Genomic DNA, 25,617 nt, shown 5'->3' on the forward strand with positions numbered 1-25,617 from the left:
ATAAATACAAAATTGGTTATCCACCCATAAAACAAAGTAGCTTCAAACAAGTTTTATACTGATATCTACAAATCACCATCTGTCCAAGCAAAAGCTAAATCATCTGATTCATTATTATATCGTCTTCCGAACCTCATCCACATAATTCCAGATCGAATCTAATGGGATTTGAAACCATGTAGTATTTCCGCTTCCAGCCTTCGTCTTACAAGTACACACCCTCCAAAATGAGGTGAAACCCAGGTCGAACTGTCTACGAAACTTAATGTTTCCCGATGCCTGACTGCAAATGACAGCCAGTCATGTTTGAATCGTTCTTGCGATGTGGTACGCGCTTCTTCCTGTGTTGATCCCTAGTGCCATGTGGACTAGCGGAGTTTGGGGGTTCGATATGCCATTATGAACAGGTAGCAGTAGAGAACTGAACACAAAAAATACGTTCCAGTAACCATCTAAACGGTTAAAATTGCTTAGAGAGTCCCAAGAGTCAGTCTATATAACGCAAAATAATGATGACTTTGCAAAAACGGCTGCAACCGAGCCAAATGACCTGTTCGCGCTAGTGATCCACGGGTGGCGCGATGGTCCGCAAAAAGATTGGGTTATCGACGTACTGTCGAATTTGACCAAACCACCGTAGGATGCATCGCGTATGGGAGCTACAGGAACGGTCTTCACGCCGGATGTCAACTACTTTCGAGACCTGTACCCAAAGTTTGATCTACTAGTGAACTCTTTAACGTAATATCTTCAACGTTTGGAAGCGCTGCTTGATCCGGATGATGGATTCATTTATGGGTTTAGTTTTGGAGCAAACATTGGCGTTGGAAGCTGGACGAAGATTCGGCTTGGCAGCGAATTCAAAGAATCGATAGTAAGGAAATTAAAACAAAATGTTATTCTGGAACCTATTACATCAAGGTTTAAATCGATTTTGCAGTGTGGCAACCAACGAAGTACATACAATCTGACAACGACAAACGATACTTTGCGCTGGACCCCAACCACGCGCCGCCAAGAAAGTGCAGTGCATCTTACACCAGCAAAACGCTTGGCATATTATCGAAAGACGCGACTGTCAGCGGTCAGCTGGAGTATGGGCTCTGTGTGAGAATATCAATCGGCTGCCGGTCCCTTCCTGAAAGGACCATGCTGGTCTGTGCCTCACATTTCTACAAATAGCGCCCTCTTCACGCATCGTTTTCTGGCGGTACCAAAGCCGAACAACCGCTACTCTAATCGGTATGTTTTGCGATGGCCTTTGGGTTTCGGGACGATACTTCTTGTGATAAGGGAGAGGTCCGTTTAGGTAATGATCCTAAAATCATTTCACATCCATATTTTGTAAACTTTTTATTGCAGTGGAGTACATGGTGCAGAGCTGTTTGCTGCAACCATCAAAAACTATCCGTATAACGAAGATATTGATTGAAATGTGTAACAATAATGGGACGATTGACGAGTATTTATTGATATTTGATTGTGCTATCCATAAACTGGAGTAATCTAATAAACAAATTTGAAGTTAATTTATTAACTGACTAACAATATGTTTTTTTGTTTATGTTGTTTAGATTCTATGTGTTGCTTGTTCCTTCAATAAGTGACATCGTGTTAATATTTATACTACGATTGCAACAGGTGAAGTTTTTTATCTGGCAGTTGTGTATCGATCGACCAGCTATCACAAAAAACATATCCAGAAGAATGTATTTTGAGCTTTTAGTTGAATGACTTTACCTGTCATAAAACGAGTTCGCTTCAGTGATACTATCCTCATTTAATTCCACTGCTTGATTGTAACTTCAACAGATGCTCATCCAAATTGCCACACGAACATTTATTTTGTTTTCCGAAAGCAAAATTGGATGAATTAATTTTTCCGTTTCCGTTTAAAAACTCCAAAGAAAATCAGTTGGAAAATCTCTCAAATTTCAACCTACATTCCAACGAAAAGTTATCCAATTTTCCATTAAAGATCATCAAAATGGAAAACGAAGGAAAAAAATGAAAATTTCAGATGTTCATATAAGCAACTAACGGATATTTATATATGAATTTTAAAATGAAAATGTGTTAAGACAAATTTCCAACGAAAATTCATCCGAATTTTCTATCGAAAAAACATCCAATTTTGCAACGGAAGTTCATTCAATTTTCCAATGAAAATTCATTCAAATTTCCAAAAGAAAATAATTCAAATCAAGATGACATACACCACTCAGGGTGTTCCAATCTGCCAAATTCACGATTCAGCCATCTTCTATTTTAGTATGGGAGAGCTAGCCAGTTGTTTGTTTCTATGTTTTGCACCGAAAACAAATTTTTCACCCCTGCCTTCTTCTCTCTTCCATAAACTGGGCAGGTTGGAAACACCTAGCTGTGTATTCATCTTGATTCAAATATCCTTCGGTTTATTCAAATTTCCAACGTAAATTCATTCGAATTTCCAACGGATTTCCAATTCATTCGAATTTTCAACGGAATTCGAATTTTCATCACAATTCGAATTTCCATAGGAAACGCATTCGAATTTTTATAGGAAATGCATTCGAGTTTCCATCGGAAATTCATCTGGAATTTCATTCTGGAAATTCATTCGAACTTCCATCGGAGATTCATTCGAATTTCTATCGGAAAATTCATTCGAATTTCCAACGGAAATTTATTCGAATTTCAACGGAAATTCATCTCGAATTTCAATGGAAATTCATTCGAATTTCCAACGGGAATTCATTCGTATTTATCGGAATTCATTTGAATTTCCATCGGAAATTAATTTGAATCGCCATCGGAAATTCATTCGAGTTTCCAACGGAAATTCATTTGAACTTCCAACGGAAATTCATTTAAACTTCCAACGGAATTCATATCCTGAATTTCCATAGGAAATTCATTCGAATTTCCGATGGATATTCATTCGAATTACCAACGGAAATTCATTCGAATATCCAACGGAAATTCATTCGAATTTCCAACGGAAATTAATTCGAATTTCCAAGTGAAATTCATTCGAATTTCCAACGGAAATTCATTCGAATTTCCAGCGCAAATTCATTCGGAATTTCCAGCGGAAATTCAATTGGAATTTCCAGCGGAAATTCATCTGGAATTTCTCAGCGGAAATTCATTCGAATTTCCAGCGGAAATTCATTCGAATTACCAACGGAAATTCATTCTGATTATCCAACGGAAATTCATCTCAATTTCAGCAACGGAAATTAATTCAAATTTCCAGCGGAAATTCATTCGAATTTCCAACGGAAATTCATCTCGAATTTCCAGCGCTAAATTCATTCGAATTTCCAGCGGAACGTTCCCACTCCAGCGGAATTCATTTTCGAATTTCCAGCGGAAATTCATCTCAACTTCCAGCGGAAATTCAACAAATTTCCAGTTGAATTCATCTCAATTTCCAGCGGAAATTCAGTTTGAATTTCCAGTGAAATTCATTCGAATTTCCAGCGGAAATTCATTCTGAATTTCCAGCGGAAATTCATTCTGAATTTCAGCGGAAATTCATTCGAATTTCCAGCGGAAATTCATTCTCGAATTTCCAGCGGAATTCATCAGATTTTCCAGCGGAAATTCATCATTCGAATTTCCAGCGGAAATTCATCTGGAATTTCCAGAAGCGGAATTCATTCGAATTTCCAGCGGAAATTCATTCGCATTTCAACGGAAATTCATTCGAATTTCCAACGGAAATTCATTCGAATTTCAATTAAATTATTCGACTCAACGGAAATTCATTCGAATTTCCAACGGAAATTCATTCTGAATTTCCAACGGAAATTTATCCAAATTTCCAATGGATATTCAATCGAGTTTCCAACGGAAACTCATCCGATTTTCCAACGGAAACTCATTAGAATTTCCAACGGAAATTCATCTGAATTTCCAACGGAAATTCATTCGAATTTCCAACGGAAATTCATTCGAATTTCCAACGGAAATTTATTCGAATTTCCAACGGAAATTTATTCGAATTTCCAACAAAAATTCATTCGAATTTCCAACGTAAATTCATTCGAATTTCCAACGTAAATTCATTCAAATTTCCAACGGAAATTCAATCCAGAATTTCCAACTTGCAAATTCGACTTCTAAATTTCCAATTGAAATTCATTCAATTTCCTAACGCAAATTCATTCAAATTTCCAAACGGAAATTCACATTCAAATTTCAACGGAAATTCATTCAATTTTCCAAACAGAATTAATCATAAAATTTCCAACGTAAATTCATTCAAATTTCCAACGGAAATTCATTCGAATTTCCAACGGAAATTCATTCGAATTTCCAACGGAAATTCATCTGAATTTCCAACGTAGAAATTCATTCGAATTTCAACGAAATTCATTCGAATTTCCAACGGAAATTCATTCGAATAACGGAAAATTGTCTGAATTCTCCAACGGAAATTCATTCGAATCGTTCCAATGGAAATTCATTCGACAATTACAACGGAAATTCATTCGAATTTCCCACGAAAATTCATCTCGAATTTTCCAACGGAAATTCATTCGAATTTCCACGTTTGAAATTCATTCGAATTTCCCACGGAAATTCATCTCAATTTCCTAACGGAAATTCATTTGAATTTCCTACGGAAATTCATTCGAATTTCCCCACGGAAATTCATCTGAATTTCCACGGAAATTCAACGCCCGAATTTCCCACGGAAATTTATTCGAATTTCCAAAGGAAATTCATTCGAATGTCTAATGGAACTTCATTCGAATTTCCAATTGAAATTCATTCGAAGTCCAGCGGAAATTCATCTGAATTTCCAACGGAAATTCATTCGAATTTCCAACGGAAATTAATTCGAATTTCCAGCGTAACCATTCGAAATTGCGAACCATTCGAATTTCCAGCGGAATCCATTCGAATTTCCAGCGGAAATTCATCTCGAATGTCCAGCGGAAATTCATTCGAATGTCCAGCGGAATTCATTCGAATTTCCAGCGGAAATTCATTCGAATTTCCAGCGGAAATTCATCTGAATTTCCAGCGGAAATTCAGTCTGAATTTCCAGCGGAATTCATTCGAATTTCCAGTACCATTCGAATTTCCAGCGGAAATTCATTCGAACTTCAGAAGCGGAAATTCATCTGAATTTCCAGCGGAAATTCATCTGAATTTCAGCGGAAATTCATTCGAATTTCAGCGGAAATTCATCTGAATTTCCAGCGGAAATTCATTCGAATTTCCAGCGGAATTCATTCAAATTTCCAGCGGAAATTCATCTGAATTTCCAGTGAAATTACATTCGAATTTCCAGCGGAAATTCATCTGAATTTCCAGCGGAAATTCATCTCTGAATTTCCAGCGGAAATCGACTTCCAGTTGAATTTCCATCTGATCTATTAAATTCATTCGAATTTCCAGCGGAAATTATTCGAATTTCCAGCGGAAATTCATTCGAATTTCCAGCGGAAATTCATTCGAATTTCCAGCGGAAATTCATTCGAATTTCCAGCGGAATTCATTCGAATTGTTGAACGTTCGACTGCAGCGGAAATTCATTCGAATTTCAGCGGAAATCATTCGAATCATGGAAACGGCTCGCATTTCCAACGGAATTCATTCGAATTTCCAACGGAAATTCATTCGAATTTCCAACGGAAATTCATTCGAATTTCCAACAGAAATTCATTCGAATTTCCAACGGAAATTCATTCAAATTTTCAACTTAAATTCATTCGAATTTCCAACGGAAATTCATTCGAATTTCCAACGGAAATTTATTCAATTTCAACAGAAATTCATTCGAATTTCCAGCGGAAATTCATTCGAATTTCCAACGGAAATTCATATTCGAATTTCCAATTGGAAATTTATTCGAATTTCCAACGGAAATTTATTCTGAATTATCCAATAAAATTCATTCGAATTTCCAACGTAAATTCATCTTCGAATTTCCAACGTAAATTCATTCAAACTTCAACGGAAATTCATTCAAATTTTCAACGGAAATTCATTCAAATTTTAATCGGAACTGCCAACGGAAATTCATTCAAATTTCCAACGGAAATTCATTCGATTCTTCCAACAGAAAATCATAAAAATTTCCAACGTAAATTCATTCAAATTTCCAACGGAAATTCATTCGAATTTCCAACGGAAATTCATATCTGAATTTCCAACGGAAATTCATTCGAATTTCCAACGGAAATTCATTTGAATTTTAAGGAAAATTCATTCAAATTTCCAACGGAAATTAATTCAAATATCCAAAGTAAATTAATTTGAATTTCCAACGGAATTTCATTCGAATTTCCAACGAAAATCCATTCGAATTTCCCATGAAAATCAACTCAAATTTCCCACGAAAATCCATTCAAATTTCCCAGGGAAGTTCATTCGAAGTTCCCACGGAATTTCATTCCAATTTCCCACGGAAATTCATTCAAATTTCAAACGGAAATTCATTTGAATTTTCCAAGAAAATTCATTTGAATTTCCCAAGGAAATTCATTCAATTTCCACGGAAATTCATTCGAATTTCCCACGGAAATTTATTCGAATTTCCAACGGAAATTCATCTGAATCTTCCAACGGAAATTGCATTCTGTCTGAATTTCCAACGGAAATTCATCTCGAATTTCCAGAAGCGAAATTCATCTGAATTTCCAACGGAAATTCATTCGAATTTCCAACGGAAATTAATTCGAATTTCCAGCGGAAAATCCATTCGAATTTCCGGCGGAAATCCATTCGGAATTTCCCAGCGGAAATTACATTCGAATGTCCAACCAGCGGAAATTCATTCGGAATGTCCAGCGGAAATTCATTCGAATCGGTGAAATTCATTCGAAATTTCATGAAATTCATCTTCGAATTTCCAGCGGAAATTCATCTGAATTTCCAGCGGAAATTCATTCGAATTTCCAGCGGAAATTATCTGAATTTCCAGCGGAAATTAATCTTCGAATTTCCAGCGGAAATTCATCTCGAATCTTCCAGCGGAAATTCCATCTGAATTTCCAGCGGAATTCAATTCGAATTTCCAGCGGAAATTCATTCGAATTTCCAGCGGAAATTCATTCGAATTTCCAGGGGAAACTCATTTGAATTTCCAGGAGAAATTCATTTGAATTTCCAGGGCAAATTTATTCGAATTTCCAGGGGAAAATCATTCGAATTTCCAGGGGAAATTACTTCGAATTTCCAGGGGAATTTCTTTCGAATTTCCAGGGGAAATTTCTTCAAATTTCCAGGGGAAATTCATTCGAATTCTCCAGCGGAAATTCATCTGACTTCCAGCGGAAATTCATTCGAATTTCCAGTGGAAAGTTCATTCGAATTTCCAAAGGAAATTTTCGAATTTCAGTGGAATATTTGAATTTCCACTGGCGATTCGAATAATTTCGATGGAATTGAATGAATTTCTGTTGAAATTGAATGATTCTCGCTGAAATTGACGAAATTCGCTGGAAATTGAATGATTCTGCTGGAAATGAATGAATTTCTGTTGAAATTGAAATGACTCTCCTGGAAATTGAATATCTTCTGCTGAAATTCGAATGAATTTCCGCTGGAAATTGAATGAATTTCCGCTGAAATTGAATGAATTTCGGCTGAAATTGAATGACTTCCGCTGAAAATTGAAATGACCACCTCTGCTGGAAAATTCGAATGAATTTCTCTGGAAAATTGAATGACTTCCGCTGGAAATTGAATTATTCTGCTGAAATTGAATGACTTCGTTGAAATTCAACGGTTTCACACTCCGAATGATTTCGCTGGAAATTGTTGAAATTGAATATCATGCTGAAATTGAATGAATTTCCGCTGAAATTGAATTGAATCGCTTGAAATTGAATGATTCTGCTGCTGAAATTGACGACTTCGTTGAATTGAATTATTCTCTGCTGGAAATTCCGAATTTCCTTGCTGAAATTGAATGAATTTCCGCTTGAAATTGTCGAATTTCCGCTGAAATTTCTGTCGAATGAATTTCAGCTGGAAGTTCGAATGGCTTTCTTTGGAAATTCGAACACTTCGTTGTTCTCGAAATGAATTTCGTTGAATTGAACAATGAATTCCGTTGATATTCGAATGAATTTCCGTTGGTAATTCGAATGAACTTCTGTTGAAATTGAATCGAATTTCGTTGAAATTCGAAATGAATTCCGCTTGAAATTCAGAATGAATTTACGTTGGAAGTTCAAATGAACTTCCGTTGGAAACTCGAATTTCAACGGAAATTCATTCGAATTTCCAGCGGAAATTCATCTCGAATTTCCAGCGGAAATTTATTCGGAATTTCCAGCGGAAATTCATCTGAAATTCCAGCGGAATTCATCTGAATTTCCATGGAAATTCATTCGAATTTCCAGCGAAATTCATCTGAATTTCCAGCGGAAATTCATTCGAATTTCCAGCGGAAATTCATTCGAATTTCCAGCGGAAATTCATTCGAATTTCCAGCGGAATTCATTCGAATTTCCAGCGGAATTCATTCGAATTTCCAGCGGAAATTCGAATTCGAATTTCCAGCGGAAATTCATTCGAATTTGCAGCGGAAATTCATTCGAATTTCCAGCGGAAATTCATTCGAATTTCCAGCGGAAATTCATTCAAATTTCCAGCGGAAATTCATTCGAATTTCCAGCGGAAATTCATTCGACTTCAGCGGAAATTCATCTCGAATTTCCAGCGGAAATTCATTCGAATTTCCTAAGCGGAAATTCATTCGAATTTCCAGCGGAAATTCATTCGAATTTCCAGCGGAAATTCATTCGAATTTCCAGCGGAACTTCATTCGAATTTCCAGCGGAAATTATTCGAATTTCAGCTCTATGGAAATTCATTCGAATTTCCAGCGGAAATTCATCTTGAATTTCCAGCGGAAATTATCTGAATTTCCTGCGGAAATGCATTCGAATTTCCAGCGGAAATTCATCTTGAATTTCGAGCGGAAATTCATCTTTGAATTTCGAGCGGAAATTCATTCGATTTCGAGCGGAAATTCATTCGAATAATTTCCAGCGGAAATTCATTCGATTTCCAGCGGAAATTCATCTGAATTTCCAGCGGGAAATTCATCTGAATTTCCAGCGGAAATTCATTCGAATTTCCAGCGGAAATTCATTCGAATTTCCAAAGCGAAATTCATTCAGAATTTCCAGCGGAAATTCATCTCGAATTTCCAGCGAAAATTCATTCGAATTTCGCAGCGGAAATTCATTCGAATTTCCAGCGGAAATTCATCTGAATTTCCAGAGTTGAAATTCATTCTCGAATTTCCAGCGTGAAATTCATCTCGAATTTCCAGCGGAAATTCATTCGCTGATTTCCAGCGGGAACTTCATTCGAATTTCCAGTAGAAATTCATTCTCCGAATTTCCAGCGGAAATTCATTCGAATTTCCAGCGAAATTAATTCGAATTTCCAGCGTGAAATTCATCTGAATTTCCCCAGAAATGCGGAGACCTGATTCGATTTCCAGCGGAAATTCATTCGAATTTCCAGCGGAAATTATCTGAATTTCGAGCGGAAATTCATTCGAATTTCGAGCGGAAATTCATCTCGAATTTCGAGCGGAAATTCATTCGAATTTCCAGAAGCGAAATTATCTGAATTTCCGGTGAATTCATTGAATTTCATGAAATTCATCTGAATTTCCAGCGGAAATTCATCTGAATTTCCAGCGGAAATTCATTCGAATTTCCAGCGGAAATTCATTCGAATTTCCAGAGGAAATTCATTCGAATTTCCAGCGGAAATTCATTCGACTTTCCAGCGGAAATTCTTTCGAATTTCCAGCGGAAATTCATTCGAATTTCCAGCGAAATTAGCATCTGAACTTCCAGCGGAAATCTATCGAATTTCCAGCGGAAATTCATTCGAATTTCCAGCGGAAATTCATTCGACTTCCAGCGGAAATTCATTCGAATTTCCAGCGGAAAATTCATTCGAATTTCCAGCGAAATTCATTCGATTTCCAGCGGAAATTCATTCGAATTTCCAGTGGAAATTCATCTGAATTTCCAGTGAAATTCATTCGAATTCCAACGGAAATTCATTCTGAATTTCCAGCGGAAATTCATTTGAATTTCCAGCGGAAATTATTTGAACTTCCAGCGAAATTCATTTGACTTCCAGCGGAAATTCATCTGAATTTCCAGCGGAAATTATCTGAATTTCCAGCGGAAATTCATTCGAATTTCCAACGGAAATTCATTCGAACTTCCAACGGAAATTCATTCGACTTGTCCAACGGAAATTATCTGATCTTCCAACGGAAATTATCTGACCTAACGGAAATTCATTCTGAATTTCAACGGAAATTATTCGAATTTCCATGGAAAATTCATTCGAATTTCTCCATGGAAAATTCATTCGAATTTCCATGAAATTATCACCTATGGAAAATTCATTCAATTTCCATGGAAAATTCATTCGAATTTCCAGCGGACATTCACTTGAATTTCCAGCAGAAATTCATTCGAATTTCCAGCGTAAATTCATTCGAATCTTCAGCGGAAATTAATTCAAATTTCCAGCGAAAATTCATTCGAATTTCCAGCGAAAAATTCATTCGAATTTCCAGCGAAAATTCATTAGAATTTCCAACGGAAATTCATCCGAATTTCCAACGGAAATTATCCGATTTCCAATGGAAATTCATCCGACCAATTTCCAACGGAAATCCATCCGAATTTCCAACGGGAACTCATCCGAATTTCCAACGGAAACTCATCCGACTTTCAACGGAAATTCATCCGATTTTTAAACGGAAATTAATCCAAACTCCCAACGGAAATTTATCCAAATTTCCAACGGAAATTACATCCGAATTTCCAACTCGAAATCCATCCGAATTTCCAACGGAAACTCATCCGAATTTTCACCGGAAATTCATCCGAATTTTCACCGGAAATTCATACGAATTTCCAACGAAAATTCAATCGAATTTCAACGGAAATTCAGCCGAATTTCAACAGAAATTCATTTGAATTTCCAACGAAAATTCAATCAAAATTATACGGAAAATCAGCCGAATTTCAACGGAAATTCATTCGAATTTCCAACCGTAATCCATTCGAATTTCCAACTGAAATTTATTCGTATTTCCAACGAAAATTTATTCGAATATCCATCGTTAATTCATTCGAGTTTACATCGTTAATTTATTTGTATTCAAAACGGAAATTCATTCGAATTTAAAACGTAAATTAATTCTTATTGCCAATAGAAATTCTTTCGAATTAATAATTGAAATTCATTCAAAGTTCCAACGGAAATTAATTCGAATTTCTAACAGAAATTCATTCCAATTTCTAACAGAAATTCATTCGAATTTCCAATGGAAATTCATTCGAATTTCCAACGGAAATTCATTCGAATTTTCGTTAACAGAAATTCATCTGAATTTCCAACGGAGAAATTCATATATCTGAATTTCCGACGGAAGTTCATTCGAATTGCCAAGGGAAATGCATTCGAATTTCCATCCTTAATCCATTCGAATTTCGAACTGAAAATTCTATTCGTATTTCCAACGAAAATTGATTCGAATATCCATCGTAAATTCATTTGAGTTTACATCGTAAAATTTATTTGTATAACAAAACGGAAATTCATTCGAATTTAAAACGTAAATTTAAAAATCTTTTCTCTCACTGAAAGAGGTTGAGTGGAGGTAGACTATACAGCGTAGGACGTGCGCACCAAGAAACCGTGATAGTGTAGCTAAAGGTGAGAATACCACTTGTCTTACGATCAGAGCTTGAAGATCAACTGAACTCTTTATTTATTTTAACATTTTGTTTCGATCGATTATTCAATCGATTACTTCATTTCCTTGCCTGAACATATTCGTTCGCGATTTCGAATGCGCAGGGTATGTCCGTGGACATCACAGTAAATTAATTTATTGCCAACAGAAATTCTATTCGAATTAATAATTGAAATTAATTCAAAAGTTCCAACGAAAATCACCATTCAAAAGTTCCAACGAATTCATTCGAATTTCCAACGGAATTATCTGAATTTCCAACGGAAATTCATCTCGAATTTCCAACGGAAATTAATTCGAATTTCCAACGGAAATTCATTCCAATTTCCTACGGAAATTCATTCGAATTTCCAATTGAAATTCATCTTCGAATTTCCGACGGAAATTTATTCGAACTTCCAATGCAAACTGATTCGAATTTTCAACGGAAATTCATTCGAATTTCCAACGGAAATTCATTCGAATTTCTAACGGAAAATCATTCCAATTTCCAACCGAAATTTATTCCAATTTCCAACGGAAACTCATACAAATTTCCCACGGAAATGCATTCCAATTTTAAACGGAAATTCATACGATTTTCCATTGGGAATTCATTCAAATTTCCATCGAAAATTCATTCGAACTTCCAACGGATTTCCAATTCAATCAAAATTCCAACGAAATTCAAATTTTCATCAGAATTCGAAATTACATCGGAAATTCATTGGAATTTCCAAAGGAAATTCATTGGAATTTCCAAAGGAAATTCATTGGAATTTCCAAAGGAAATTCATTCGAATTTCCAAAGGAAATTCATTCGAATTTCCAACGGAAATTCAATTCGATTTTCAACGGAAATTAATCGAGTTTTGACTGAAATTCATTCGCATTTCAACGGATATTTATTCGAATTACCATTGGGAATTCGAATGAATTTCCGTTGGAAATTGAATGAACTTCCTTTGAAATTTAAATGAATTTCTGTTGGAATTCGAATAAAATTCCGTATTAAATTGAATGAAATTTCCGTTTTGAATTCAAATAAATTCTCCGTTGGATACGAACGCATTTCCGTTGGAAATTTTAGAATGAATTTTATTGGAAACTAGTCGACCCAGTAAGACGTTGCCCTGCATAGTAGGCGAAAATGCGTGTTTGAACTGCCCAATCGAAATTTCCATGTACGAATCTTTATTCTAGTTTTACGCGATTTACCTAACCCTGCTCGTGGTTTTTATGATTAGGAAATATCGTATAAACCCAGGTCGGAAACTATAACAAACATATCTGCTGAAGGAATAAAAGAAAATCCATCCAGCCGTTTTCGGGAGTTGATATGGTGATGTCTGAACACAGACCATTTCATTTTATATATAGAGATTCAAATTAATTTGAAAACGGAAATTAATTCGGAATTTCAAACGGAAATTCATTCGAATTTCCAACGGAAATTCATTCCAATTATTCCAACGGAATTAAACCAGATTTTCTCCAACGGAAATTCATTCAAATTGTCAACGGAAATTCAACTGGCACCAGCATATCGACTAACGATTATTTGTTTCGTCTTAACAAGGTAAAAACCGAAGTCGTTTTGACTAAACTGCAGTATCTGAAAATATTTCTCTTACTCAGCTTTCCATTCGGAAATATCCACACAATTGTAGAGATAGTTAGCCATCGATGATTTTCGAATTCTCTAATATGGAAGAATTCTTATGGATGACCATTTTTTTTTTTTTTGCAAAATAAGTACAAAATGCATTATTGGGAAACTTAATTGGACGGAGGTGCAGTGTGGCACTTATCATCGTCTGTCATCTCTTTCATATGAGCTTCCGGTAGAAAGCAAATTTATATAATTGCTCATATAGAATTACACATTTACCCTAAATTATGTAATATCCTGTAATATCTGATAATGCAGAGAAAAACGAAATTGTACAAATGGACTGGCAGTTGTCAGTTTAATAGTAAATATATTGCCCTACGACATGATTTATAATATTGTAATTAAAACCTTCAGCTCTGCGGCTCAACATTTTATCGGGAAGAACAATTCTATTATTGTTGAGTAAGAGCAATTTGGACTGTCTTCGTGTAAAAAGTTTTTTTCAGTCCATTCTGCTGTAAACTTTTTTCAAATGCACCTTTGTCGTTGCAGTTTATCGAACTTTTATACACACAATCAGCTGCAGAATAGCGTTATTATCTCCCTTGACTTTATAATGCAAAAAGCCCCGCACACAAAGGGAGCATACCAATTCCAATTAATTAAGATGAATTTACACTCGCATTTGTGTGGTTTGGGCATTCGAGCAATAAACTCACATGTGGCTACCGTCACGCAAATTTATGAAAACATAATTATCGGAACCAATTGCGGTGCACTCACTCTCATAGTATCCGTCCGGGCAGAATCTGCAGGCATACGGCCAAATCGGTAAATATAGAGATGAGCCAAAGCGCAGGTCAGACAACTATCCTGTCCGGCTCCGGCGCACGTTTCGCAGGACTCGTGGCACGGCCAGCAAACACCGCCCTGGTTGGGGAAGCTTCATGGGGGCAGCACCGAACTCAACACAGGTACTGTTGTGGGAAAAGGAAGAGAAAAGTTTGATTAATGGTATTGGAAACCGTTGCTCCCTCGAGTAGACGAAAATAGCTCAATAATATCAACATGTTGATAAGATAGTTAGTAATGAGATATGGATATGATTGATATAAGAGATAAAAGATCAGACGACAATTATCATTATTTTGCAATTAAAATATCATGAGGGATATCAAGCCATATGTTATTTGGTAATAAGTGAGATCGACATCAAGTGCCATTAGTTTGTTCTCTCATCCATAGCATATCTTGATATATTTAAATGATATTTCGGTGCAAATTTTTGATATTGTTGCTTCGTCTCTTTATCTCTTATATCAATCATGTCCATATCATGTTTTGTTATTCTGTTCATGGCTTCTGCCCGGGTCACCACGGTCGAGCGTGCAGAAATGGTTCACATACTTATCCAGGCGGTAGTGTTTGCAGGCCACGCATTGGGTGGGTCCCTTGCCGTAGCACCCCTGAGAGTCACACTCGGGATCGCAGTCGTGCAACACGACCAATTTGTTGTTCGAATCAGCCATTACGTTTTCCTGCTGAGCTGTTGGAATGTTGAAATGCCCATTTATGGTGGCTCACAGTTTTGTCAATGCTGCTACCGGCACCGCCTGAACAGGAAACGCATAGTTCATCGAGTTCGAATAGATGTCCGATTGGTAATAATTTCCAGCACCGCTGAGGGCTGGTTGATTGATGTCCGTTTCCTGCTGGAAACATCGAATGGGTTAATATTTCCATAGTTGGCAAATTGAACCGCGTTGGGCTCTTCATTTTCTTTAGTCGAATAGGGTTTTGGTCGGTAACTGTAGAAAATTAGCTGCCATTTCGATAGAATCGCCAGATTGATCTCCACCTGTCGACGTCCACCGTTGTTGAATTTGCAGTGTCCATCGACCTTCAGCCTTCTCGCGCCCCAGAAAATGCACGCTCAGGAACGGCACAGTCGTCGAAGTTTGACTCTGGTAACACTTTCACGTGGTCGCTCGAACAGCAGAGTGCTGGTGGTTCCCATCGGGGACGTCTGAAGGATGCGCGAAGATTACCTCTGAGGGAAGAACCGGAGGGTGATTTTGCATTGTACATGTTCTAGGAAACGAACTTCTGTTGACCGTTCCGGCAACAGCCGTTGACGTCCATATGCGTTTGTAGAGTATATCCAACGGATCCTCAATCGATCGATCCTCGTTGATTTCAGCCGCGATTTGCAGATATGCTGCGGAGGAACACTCGTCCATTGTTCTGCCAGACTGACCATCGATCCAGCGTCCATCAAACTGGGTACCCAAATTTGTGGCTCCACTTCTTCCTCTTCATTAATTCATTCAATCCATCCGGATTCCTTCTCGAGGAGGTTCCGGGCGAGATGTTAATACCACCAGATACTCAAATATCCCGCCATGTTAAAGACGGATTCGCTTCCAGTGCCAGAGAGCAGTAATACCGGCGGGCCAACGGCGCTGAAGCAGACGTTCCGGTGTGCTCTACTGTGCAGATTCGATCCGGTCGTGGAAGAGAACCATCCATGTCAACTGTGGCAACACTCTTATCGTGTCCTGTGTTCCAGAACTGTACGTCGTGGCAAGTGTCGATGAGCACCTCCAAATACCAGGGCTTGTAACTGAAGAACGAAAAAGTGATTTTTTTAGTGTTTATGGGAACCTTTATAAAACCACCACCAGAAAACTTACCTCCCTGAGTGGCACTGCTGGAAACTCGAAAGAGTGAAAATCGAGTTGGTGTAGCCGTCGCAGTTGCAGCTGTCGGTGTATCGACCTCCGCTCCCTCGAGTAAATAGCCCAGATGAAGATCGATCCCTTGCCCTGGCGACCGCTGGTCACACTGAAAATGAACGTCTCTTCGAGCTTTCAGCGGCCCGGGCCTGTCAACGGTAGATCTGTCGTCCTCCGGCCCCCAAAGATGCACTGTAAATGTGTGAATGTGATCCGGGTTTAGGCCCAGCGCTTTGGCTTCCACGGCGTCGTTCACGGTTCCATCCAGCATGCGGAACACCTGCGGAAATGAAAGTGCAAGAGCACGGATGTAAATTTCTTTAGTAATACTATGATAATTATACCAAGTAGCAGGCACTTGTTGTGTTACTTACAGTAACTTACATTATATGTGACTGAATTCTGGTCAAGTACGGTTGCTGTAACCAAAAAACTAGTCTCTAAATGTGCTACTTAGGTTATTATGATATTGCAAGTCTGCTAAAAAATCCTTTTTAAAAAACTTTATTAACGTGATTATTTTCTTAAAAAAGTTCATCGCGGAAATAAGTTCGTTATCAAGTGTACACGGTAATTTTTTAGAGATATGAATTTGTACTTTCTGGCCTGACTTGTTAATAAATAAAACAAATTAGAGCGTCAGTTCTAAGTCATCTGAGAACCATATGAAGTTCATGATCAGACCCAATAGTCCAGCAGAAGGCTTTTCCGGTAAAAGTCATAAGCGATGTAGCCTCATATTGATATGATATCTCATTCTAGACAGTTCTTTCACATTTTGAATTAGTCTACGACGGGGAATCTTCGACTTTGCAGTCACTTCAGCAATGAAAACGAAAGTTTTTTTTCTTTGTCCAACGTTTCAATGGTTTATGCCATCTTTTTCAAAAGTTAGAAACGTCGAAAAATAAAGTGTTGAAGTGACAGCAAAGCTGGAAATTCCTCGATGCTAAATCCACACAGTTGAGAGCATCCGGTTATCTGCAGTCTAACTGTCGTCATGCGAGTACGGGCTTCAGCGTTTTACCAGCTCAGCTTGAACTAAAGTCAATGACGGCGTTTTCAAATATGCACAACGTTGTTAACCCTTATGTTATCCGACAGGGTACCCGGGGTACCTTTCTTTTCTGTTTCTCAAGGATTTCTTTTAGGGTTCTAAGCATTGCAGGAACTTGAAGTCTGGGGGTGACATCTTCAAACTCGCAAAATTTTGGTTTGGGGTATTTCAAAATGAAAATCCAGCAAGGGGGGGCTTTGAGGAGGGCTTTCCGAATATTTTTTTGACTCCCCGTATCGGTACCGCTGACAGGGTACCTGGGTACCTACGTTCTTGGTGTAACGACCATAACTTCTTGCCGTTTTCAACCAGATTTTGACGATTCGTTAGCTATGGATTCAGAAATTCGTTCTCTATCCGATCTTTGTCCCGTTGTATAGACTCGGGTAACATGGTTACCGGAAAGCCGGATTTTCTAGATCATGTCTCAAAAATGGATATGTTGATGTTATAGAAACCAAATGATGATGTCTTGTATCCTGAGTTATCAGTTTGCCACCAACCGTTTTTTGGTAACAATAATGTTGTTATGTGTTGGAAACGCCAGCCGATTGTTCGAAGAATATTTATTGGTTATTTTTTATTTTTCAAATTGAATGTTTTATATTTATTACTTATATGCTTCAAGCAGTATAATAATCGTCTGTTTCTACATTTATGTGTTTGATTACGATGTTTATTTTACGCTTAGTAGCCTAAGGTGTCTTTTAGATTTATTACTGGACCGTAGAAAAGCAAAAGATTCGACGTCGCGGTGAACAGCCTTCTTCTCATCTCGGAGCGTCCGCCACCAGAAACCCAATTGTACGTCGCCCTTTCGGGCTAACGACTGACAAAAGAAAAAGCTTCGACGTCGCGGTGAACAGCCATCTTCTCGTCCGGGAGCGTCCGGCCACCAGAAACTCCAGTCGTAGTCGCCCCTTCGGCTCAACGAATATCGATATTCATCTCGCCAGAGCATCCGGCTAACCGGCAAGGGCGACCGTCCACAAAAAAACCCATCCAGCGCCTTTTCCGCAACTCCCGCAACGGATCAACTCCAGCAACTATCCGGGCTCATCCTACTCCCCCTGCCGCCCGAAAACCGATAAATAATACAGTAAGTCAAAATTTAACATATTTTTTTGTTCTAGGACTCCACATCCAGAAACTTTCCCCTACTTATATCGTCCTGGGACCCGCGAGAAGAAAGAAAGTCTTTGGTACCCACCCTGCAAGCGGGCCGTTGGCTCAAGAGCAGCTGCTTGGCGCTTGTCCTTGTCTAGGACCCAAATTATACTCCCTGGGTCTCAGTTGGTTTCAAGTTCTGGAAGATCATGCACTTCAGAACGTATAAGGACCACCTGATCATATGCCGGAATAGGTTCCCGTAGCCCCTATAGTGGCCACAAACTCATTTAGAAGAAACCCTGGCAACATGGGTATCAAAATTCTTAAAATTGTTCCGGAAACATGTTTCCCATGTAATTGAGTACCATAGGATGGATATCGACCGAACGGTCATTCTGAATAGGTTCCTGTGGGGTCTAAAGTGTCCCACTAAAGACCCCAACTAAGAAAAACCCTGGCAGCATGGGTATCAAAATTCTTGTAATTCTTCCGGAAACATGTTTTCCAAGTAGTTTAGACCATAGGGTCTATGGCAACGGGAACGTCCATCCTGGAACAGGAAAGCTCATTTCAGAAGAAACATTTACAATATGGGTATCAAAAATCTTGGAATTGTTTCGGAAACATGTTTTCCATGTAGTTGAGACCATAAGATGGATACCAAACGGAACGGCCATCCTGAAACAGGTTCCCGGAGGCCCTGAAGTGGCCACAAACTCATTTAGAAGAAACAATATGGGTATGAAAATTCTAAGAATTGTTTCAAAAACATATGTTTTCAAGAAGGTGGACTGATCCTGGGCCCTTAGGGCCGAATGTGGTCATTAGGTCGAATGATAAGTTAGAGGAATAGTGTGATGTGAGTAGTGAGAAGTGAAAAGTAAAAGTAGAAAGAGAAAAGGAAATGATAGAAATGAGAAGAGAAGTGGAAAGTGAGAAATGAGAAGGTAGAAGTAAGAAGTGAAGAGTGAGAAGTGAGTAGGGAGAAGTTAATTCGTGGAAAAACAAGCAAAGAAGCTGTAAGGAAAAGCAAAAGGAAGAAGAAAGAAGTGAGAAGGAGCAACTGGAGCCATGCAGCAAATAGGAAAATGTGGACTTTATTGCATCTACAGCTTCCACATTGTTTAGAATGCTCAGAACAGTGGGTGCGGTTCACCTCCAGAGAAACGTCATTTGAAACTATTCAGAGTCAAGTTGGTGGTCGTTATCGCTCGGAAAAACTGGATAAGTACCAACATTTTTGAAATTATTCCGGAAGCATGCTCTTATACGCTGATGGGCATGGGCCTTCAAGAAGGTTTGCCATCGAAACGGTAACATTGACAGTTTTTTTTTACCGATTTTGACGATTTTGGTTGCTACGGATTCAAGAACTTACCCGCTATCATTAAAATAGTCCAGCATGTAGATGTTACCTCTTCTACTCTATATCTTCAATATCGAATAAGGACGAATCCCGCATTGTTTGCTAGAGAACACTAGTGGTTATAGGAATATAAAGCGAATCTAGAAAGTTTTGGTTCTCACGGTTTCGTTCTTGTGGGAAGGTTCTATCACAAACGCCCGAATGACACTCGCCCGAATTCCCATTCAAGGCCTGAATGACAAACGCCTGAATTCCATCTCACCCGAATAGACCAAACGCCCGAAAAGACCCAAACGCCTGAAAAGACCAAACGCCCGAAAAGACCATACGTCTGAAAGTTAATTCCTCGAATGGACCACTCGTTCGAAAAGTCCATTCGCCTGAATGGGATCATTTGCCCGAATAGACTATATGCCCAAATCAAACTTTCTCATTTGATGAAAAGATTTTTGTGACTAATAAAAAGGAATAGTATATTTGATAGTCCTACTTATCTCTTATATTTTGTTGAACACGTTCTCTCACATGTATATAAATATTCGTTTCGTTTATGTGTGAAATAATAAGAAAATAACGACGCTTATGTACTTTCTTTTTCAATATTCAAATAATGACTTGATTTATTTATGGCGTACCCATAATCCGAGGAAACATTGATCATTTTTTTATTTGTTTTGTGGTAAATAATCCCTCAAGTTAGAAATCATAGCTTAGCTCATATTTTTAAAACGAGTACTGCTACATGTACAAGGCTGCTGTTCTTGGAATATTTGATAATTTAAAACTTGTTTTAAAAAATGTTTTTGTGATATTTTATTTGGGGTAACTTCTTGACGAATCATTTATCTATAGAGAAAGCGTATGCAAACGTCTTAAGGTAGTGCAATTATAGTTGGAATTTACGCTGAAGGATTTGCATCGATTGTTTTGAGAAAGACTATAAGAAAATAAGATTGCTTATCACATAACTATAGTTACGAGCTATTTTTTTTGTTATTATAATTTTTTTGAGTGCTTTTTTGGCGACTTACTGCAAGTTTATGAATTAATGTTGATTTCTATTGTTCAAATTTTACTATGAAAATAAATGCAAGGTAGCTTCAACACTTCGAATTTGGTCGGCATGATTTTTTCCCCAGGACACAGGGACCAAAAAACTGGCGGTAAACTTTCTCCAAGGTCTAAAACCTCAATTTAACATTGATTTTAAATAAAACCTACTCATGACTGTCTTCTAAATCCATTCCACATAGAAAAAAGACAGTTTCTTAATCGCTTAAAGCATTGTTGAGAAAATCAACTCGCTCAACACTCTCATCACAATGTGTATCCTTTGTGTGCTCACCCTGGACAAGCACACATAGTTATGCATTTAAAACGAGATAGAAAGCATTCAGTTGTTTTGCTGGGGACATACCATTGTTAATTATGTTGAAAACCAGTGGTCATGTAAAGCCACTGGAGAAAATGAAGGTTGCTGCAGGATTTCTTTTTAAAATGAGGATCCCCATTAGGCCCTACGGAAACTTGTTAAAGGATGACCTGATTCATTGTCAAACCATCGAATGGGCTTACAATTTCATCAGATAATGCTCTGGAAACGATTTTCCCAATGAATTTTGATACCATATTGCCAGGATTCTTCAAACGAGCTTGTGGCCACTTTCTTTTAGGGTCCCTACGAAAAATCTGTTCCCGGACGACCAGTCCGTTAAGGTCAAACCGTCCCAAGCGTTCAATTACTCATCAGATCATGCTTACGAAACAATTTCATGAATTTTGACACCCATATTGCCAGGGTTTCTTTAGAATTAGTTTGTGGCTACTTTAGAATCCACGGGAGCCGGTTTGCGGAATAACCGTTCCAGTATCAAATCATAAGATGCTCCTGTAACGTAGTTAACTTATATTCTTCTGATTTCCAACGAAGTTCATCAGTCATTACGCAAGAAATCTTTATTTGGTTGACTACATATCTTCAATTTACACAAAATTTTGGAACTTGGCCCAGTAAATACGGAATTTCGGTAGACAGGTTATGCGAATCGGTTCTATGTAAATATGTAATGAATAACAGCGGGTAAGTTCTCTGAATCCGTAGCAACCAAAAATCGTCGAAATCGGTAAAAACTGACAATCAGAAAAATATATTTTAAGCTCTTTTTAGTGGGAATGTGGCCCATTCAACTGTCTAAGATGAGTTTAGTAGCTCTCCATTAAATTTCACTACGTTTTGTTATCTTACGTAGATACGTATTTCTGACCTCAACTGTGAGGTCGTCTTCAGTGTCTTGTACTTGACTCGACTTACAAGTCTTTATAGTTACCGCTCAGCTTCTGAGACGTGCAGACGTGTTTCCGATTGCGCTCTTGGGAAGTGAAGTGATCGAAAACACAAACCGCGCGCAACTCGTCGTCGTTGTCGTTGCGCACACAACCACATACCGCTAAAGTGCTTTTGGCTGATATATTTAAAAAGCCACCAAATGCGATGGTGATCGAAAGATCGGAACTGTCGGCAACGAAAACGGACGATTCGTCCCACATCAACAGAGAATTAGCCGGAAGCTGAGGGCATATGCCTGCCCGGAAGGTTAACAGCGATGCCAAATATTTGGTGCCGACGAGCAGGATGTGGACTTCCTTCCATAAATGGCTCTCACGTCATACAATCTGCATCCATCAACTGAACACACTCCGACCTTCATAGGCAGCCAAAACCTCGATAGTCGTGTGGGGTTCTACAGGGAAGGTCAACAGAGAACGAACAGCTTCTTTGCCTGGCTTTGGTCAGTTTTCAGCGAAATCGTGAAACCACGACGAGGAGAGTGAACAGCTGTAGCGGTAAAGGAGCACATGGCCATGTCACCCTTACGTGGAGAAGTTATTTCCCGACAGCTGACTTATCGCGCTGGCGAGTGCACGTACACAACGATCTGCAACGTCTACGCTCCTCCGGAACTTCACCAGCGCGCTGCTAGAGAGATGGAACTGGATGCGTGCGATTCGTCCAGCCCGAACGCCAGTCCGTCCCTCAAAACAGCTGTACAGCAGCTGCAGCCACATGGATGTGTGGGAGAAGCTGTGTTTACCACGTCTATCGAAACGCGCGGATCTCGACTCGATCGGATCGGCGTCAGCCGTGGTCTTCACGACAAACTGCAGTCGGCCTACACGCACGTCTGCTGTTTCACGATCATACAGGCGCTAACGCTCGTGACTCTGCGTCTTCTCCCACTGGGACACGAGCCCGGGCGTGGTTTCTGGGCCCTTCGACCGCATCTTCTAATCGAAGAAAACGTTTCGAAGTTTCAGTATATAAGTGGCAATATTGACTCTGTCAGCGCAGAAACGTTGGAAATGTTGGCACTGGCAGCGTAATTTCTCCCACATGTTTATGCGCATCAACGAGACGCAACGCAGCCGGTGAGCCAATGTGGATCTTCCAGCTGGGGGAAAGATGGCAGGAGGAAAACAACGATCACGCAGCTACAGATGGAGAAGACGAAATTATCGTCGAGCCTCAAGAAATCGAGGGTAAATCTGTTTGATTTTTTCGAGTCTCTACTCAGAAGAAACAGCAGTAAAAAAGAGCAGAAGAAACAGCTATCAGGGCGAGCGCAAAAAATTTTATCTTCGGATGTTCGATGTCATCCACCGTGAGTTGAAACATGCTTATGAATGAATGCTACCAACGGCAATCTCCCCCCATACCCATGCCTTCGTGGAAGGCGTCATCGTGTTAGTGAAGAAGAAGGGGAGGACAACACAAGCCCAAGCGTACTGGCCCATATCGCTGCTCAACGAGGAACCCATCTCTTCAATCGAATATTAGTCAGTCGGTCCAAACATCTCCGGCCTGCTCATCAATAGAGATGTCGTAAAACTTCCTGATTAATTCGATTAGTTACTAATCGATTACTCTTGATTCTTGTCGATTATTGAATCGATTTAATCATTGTATACTGCCGTGAAACGCATATTTGTCCCATCTTTGCTGGGTTTCCTATTCATAAGGGACAACTAAGTGCGATTCACGGCAAGTATAGTTCTCGAATCAAATTAATCGATTATCACAACGATGAATCGATTAATCGGAAATAATCGATCAATTTTCGACATCCTTATGATGTCGTAAATTCCTGATTTAATCGATTAGTAATCAATCGATTACTCACGATTCCTCCTCGATTATTGAATCGATTAATCGTTGGGTAATAATCGATTCAAAAATTAATCGATTATCACAACGATGAATAGGTTAATTGAAGTACTCGATTAATTTGCGACATCTCTACTCATCAATGGGCACCTCTCGATCGTTCGAGATCGCACGGTCGGTGCGCGACAAGGCAATCCCCTGTCCATGCAGTAATTCCTGTTCGTGCTCTATCTTTACCTCTACTGGTGTGTAGGTTTGAGCAAATATGTGGGGATGATCTGCTCGTTGCCTTACGCCGACATCATGTGGTTGTGACGTCATCGTAGCAAATAGAAGCGATGAAATGAAATATTTCGTCGCTTTAGCTTGCTGCCGGCGCAAAATTGAATTTGCAGAGAACGGCTTTGCAGTGAATGTTGGCTTTTTCGAAGGTAACGAAATTGGTACTAACAGTGGTTAAGCAATGTCAGCCAACGTAGTCAAGGTTCTGGGTGTTATTCTTCGCCAACCTCGATTAGGCTGATGACCACACTCAACTGGGATGCGCTGGCGGACAAGTTCCTACAGCTAAATTTGGTTGAATCTGCACCCGAATGGTAAGTGATAATGTTAAATACATTCGGTACGTCGAAGCTGTGGTAATACCCTTTTTAATCTGTGCTGGCCCCGCATGGTGTCCACACGGCGAAAATCACAGCAACGATGGGGGACTCTTTCTATGGAAAGAAATGCCCGCACGCGTTCCGATCATGCACGTGTTGGCGCTGAAAAGTCGCAGACTGGCATACCAGTCGACATTTGCAAAGAGATCGAATCTATCCCCTACTATAAATCCCTTCTTTTCCGCGCAATTCCTCGCCACGCAATTTCAATAGACAATCCTGACCTAAAATCAATCCTATCAAATTTTATCCCAAATTCCCCAACCATAGCCAACAAAAAACCCCTTCTTGCCGATCTGATCCACTGGCACTTCATCCAGTAAAACCGAACTGCCAAAGGTGGAACGAAACAGTCCGGCGCTTGACTGGCATAACGCGCGTGGCGAAATATTGAAAATGAAAAAAATAGAACTTTCCTCATCTCAAAGGATCCCAACTTCACCTGCACGCTTAAAATCAATAACACAAAGATGTGTTTGCTTGGCACACAAAACGGATCTAATGCAGAACATCCCTAGATGAGCGACAGCTTACACAGGCACAAAATGCCTTGTACGGTCGTGAAAACGGTCCTTTCAACATGGAACCAAACATCGTTGAAAATATTGAAATCCAAACTTCAATAAAACCACACTTGGAGCTATGGTTTTTGGCATGTGTAACGTGTCACTCATCTCAGGGATGTTCTGCATTAGGGTCCGTTTTGTGTGAAGCAAACATATTCTCTGTGTTATTAATTTTAAAGCCGTGTGCTTCAAGTGAATGGGAAAATCAAGAGCATCGGAAGCTTCTGTGACGTGATGCAACGGGTGGCGGACGAGAACTGTCAACAACTGTGACATACAGGTACCTGAAACGCTCCAGCACAGGTTCTGTGGCTGCACTCGTGTCGGTTCTCGGCCTGGACGGTCTAATAACAGAGGCTAGCCTGATACATGAATGGTTGGCGGCGACTGTCGTTCGAGGACCCTCATAGAGACCTGTTTTGTCAGGGAATTGGGAGAGCCAGCTGCACGAGTGGAAATTCTCCGCTTGGTTTGTGGAAGTACACTCGGCTTTTGTTAACGAGTGTAACGATAGAATTGATGTAGACGCTCTAATGTTCCAATAAGAGACGTAATCACTGAGGCAGCAGGGACCATGTCCGCGATTGACGATCCCTCCTCAGGCCATCTGCTA

The 25,617-nt window shown here is 39.2% G+C and overlaps 1 pseudogene; it reads right to left on the reverse strand.

Annotated features, from left to right (window-relative positions):
- Nucleotides 1-14,129: 14,129 nt before the first annotated feature.
- On the reverse strand, nucleotides 14,130-22,161 carry LOC134203548 (furin-like protease 2; annotated as a pseudogene).
- Between the last annotated feature and the right edge of the window lie 3,456 nt (nucleotides 22,162-25,617).

Source organism: Armigeres subalbatus, unplaced genomic scaffold (assembly GCF_024139115.2).
Source record: "Armigeres subalbatus isolate Guangzhou_Male unplaced genomic scaffold, GZ_Asu_2 Contig1956, whole genome shotgun sequence".
NCBI lineage: Eukaryota > Metazoa > Arthropoda > Insecta > Diptera > Culicidae > Armigeres > Armigeres subalbatus.